The sequence below is a fragment of the Penaeus japonicus genome, unplaced genomic scaffold (assembly GCF_977035675.1).
Source record: "Penaeus japonicus unplaced genomic scaffold, GWHDUDI00000001_assembly GWHDUDI00000042, whole genome shotgun sequence".
NCBI lineage: Eukaryota > Metazoa > Arthropoda > Malacostraca > Decapoda > Penaeidae > Penaeus > Penaeus japonicus.
In genome coordinates this window covers 16517480-16519979 of record NW_028234444.1, presented here as the reverse complement: position 1 = coordinate 16519979, position 2500 = coordinate 16517480, and the positions used below count along the sequence as shown (strand labels likewise).

The window sequence follows — 2500 nt, the reverse complement described above, 5'->3', positions numbered from 1 at the left end:
ATTTTCTGACATATTCCTGTCCAGGAGACTTATATGGATGTTAGTAAGTCAGATTTTAGAAAAGTTGTTTTCTAAATTTTTAATCTTACGTTATTTCTTTCTCTCTATCTTGGTATTTTGTTTTCTTTAGATTATTTTCATTCTATTTCCGTTTCTGTTTCTCTGTCTTTGTCTTTCTGTCTCTCTCTCACTTTCTCTCGTTCTGTTTTATTCTCTGTTTGTCTCTCTCTCTCTCTCTCTCCCTCTTCGTCTTTCTCTCTCTCTGTCTGATGTATTGATTTTCTTTCTGCATGTGACTCTCTCTCTCTCTCTCTCTCTCTCTCTCTCTCTCTCTCTCTCTCTCTCTCTCTCTCTCTCTCTCTCTCTCTCTCTCTCTCTCTCTCTCTCTTTGTGTGTGTTTGTGTCTCAGTCTCTCTCTTTTTCTCTCCCTCCCTCCCCTTTTCTCTCTAAGTTTCACTCTCTCCTTTTATCCTTCTTCTCCCTCCCCTTTTCTCACTCTCTCTCTCTCCAGTTCTTATCCTTTCTCTCTTTTTACAAACATTTAAATAGAGTTTTAAATAACTTTCTTGTTAACAGCCGGCAAATACCGCAGCCATGGTAACAGCATAACCAGTGTTTTTAAACTTAACTTTACTTAAATATATCTTTAAGACCTCGTTAATTTTTCTTAAGTATTATCATGCAATGCGTTAGAAAATAGTATATATTTTAGGACGTAATTAAAGTTGTTTTAATAATATTATATATATTTAGTTGATACTTACAAACTTTACATTATGTATTTTTTTTCTCCACAGAAATTTATGTTCTATATTTGTAACATCTCTCAATTACAATAAGGTAATTAATTGAATTCGAAATGCCACTGTGAAGAAAATTCACCTTCAGATTATCATGTTGTGATCACGTGATGGTCAAATTTGTGAATGAAGATATGGCATCAACAAGGAGTGAGTGGTGTCGTGTGTTATCTTGTGTTACGAGAATGAATCATTAATAACATCTAGGGAAGACAAAGTTTATTTATGTTGTTGTTGTCTCTGTGGTTATTTTTTGAATACAGACAAACACACACGCACACGCACACATACACACACACACACACACACACATACACACATATAAACATATGTGTGTGTGTGTGTGTGTGTGTGTGTGTGTGTGTATGTATGTATAACTGTTTCTGTTTGCAAGTCTATTTTTCCGTCTTTCTGGCAGATGTGTTTGTCTTTCATTTTGTGCATTACTAAATATTTTTCTTTCTCTGTCTATCTGTCTGCCTGTTTACCTCTTTATCTTTCACCTTTTCTTTTTCTCTGTTTCTTACATATTCTCTCTCTCTCTCTCTCTCTTTCTCTCACACTATCAACCCTCCTACAAAATATGATTAACAAAATATAACCCCGTATTTTTAAACTAACTGAGACCCACGATAAAATAACAATACAAAAAAAAATAGAAATAGACAAATCTTATTCTAATAAATTTTCCTTTAATTAAATAGTTCAGGTAAAGTTCCAATTTCATTTTGATTATTATAAATTGGCAAATACTTAGACAAGAACCTTTCATGGTGTGAAAATATGACCTTCAGGACATCAGAATGTGAGCACGTGATAGAGCAGAAAGATTGTACAGGAATGAAAGATAACGATACAGCAATCAGATAATGACAATAATAGTAATAGTGATGATAATGATGATAATGAGAATAATAATGATGATGATAATGATAGTAATGTAATGATAACAACGACAATAATAGTAATAGTGACGATAATGATGATAATGATAATGAAAATAATAGCAATAATGATGATAATGATTATGATAATGATAGTCATGTAATGATAACAACGACAATAATAGTAATAGTGACGATAATGATGATAATGATAATGAAAATAAGAGCAATATTGATGATAATGATTATGATAATGATAGTAATTGTAATGATAACAACGACCACAAAAATGCATAGTAACGATAATGAAATAATAACAATAATGATGATAATGAACAGAACTCTCTGTGTGAAGAGTTGACAGAAAAGTTTAGTAATTAGTTTAATTAGTTTTGCTAATGAATGTATAATGAGATTTGCAACTTGACCTGTTTTTTTAGTTGTTGTCTGTCAGTATACCTCTCCAACACTCTGGCTGGCTGGATTACTTTGTCTGTCTGTCTGTCTGTCTGTCTCTCTTTCTCTCTCTCCTTCTCACTTTATATCTCCCCTTCTCTCTCTCTCTCCCTCTCTTTCTCTCTCTCTCTCTCTCTTTCTCTCTCTCTCTCTCTCTCTCCCTCTCTTTCTCTCTCTCTCTCTTTCTCTCTCTCTCTCTCCCTCTCTCTCTCTCTCTCTCTCTCTCTCTCTCTCTCTCTCTCTCTCTCTCTATATATATATATATATATATATATATATATATATATATATATATATATATATATATATATCTTTCACTCTCTGTGTCTCTCTCTGTTCCTCTTCTGTAGTTTTTATTCA

At 32.8% G+C, this 2500-nt stretch overlaps 1 protein-coding gene across 1 annotated transcript in view; it reads left to right on the top strand.

Moving 5' to 3' along the window:
* Positions 1–2500, top strand: part of LOC122266246 (solute carrier family 2, facilitated glucose transporter member 1) — an 89316-nt gene that overhangs the window by 8388 nt on the left and 78428 nt on the right. The window lies entirely within an intron of this gene.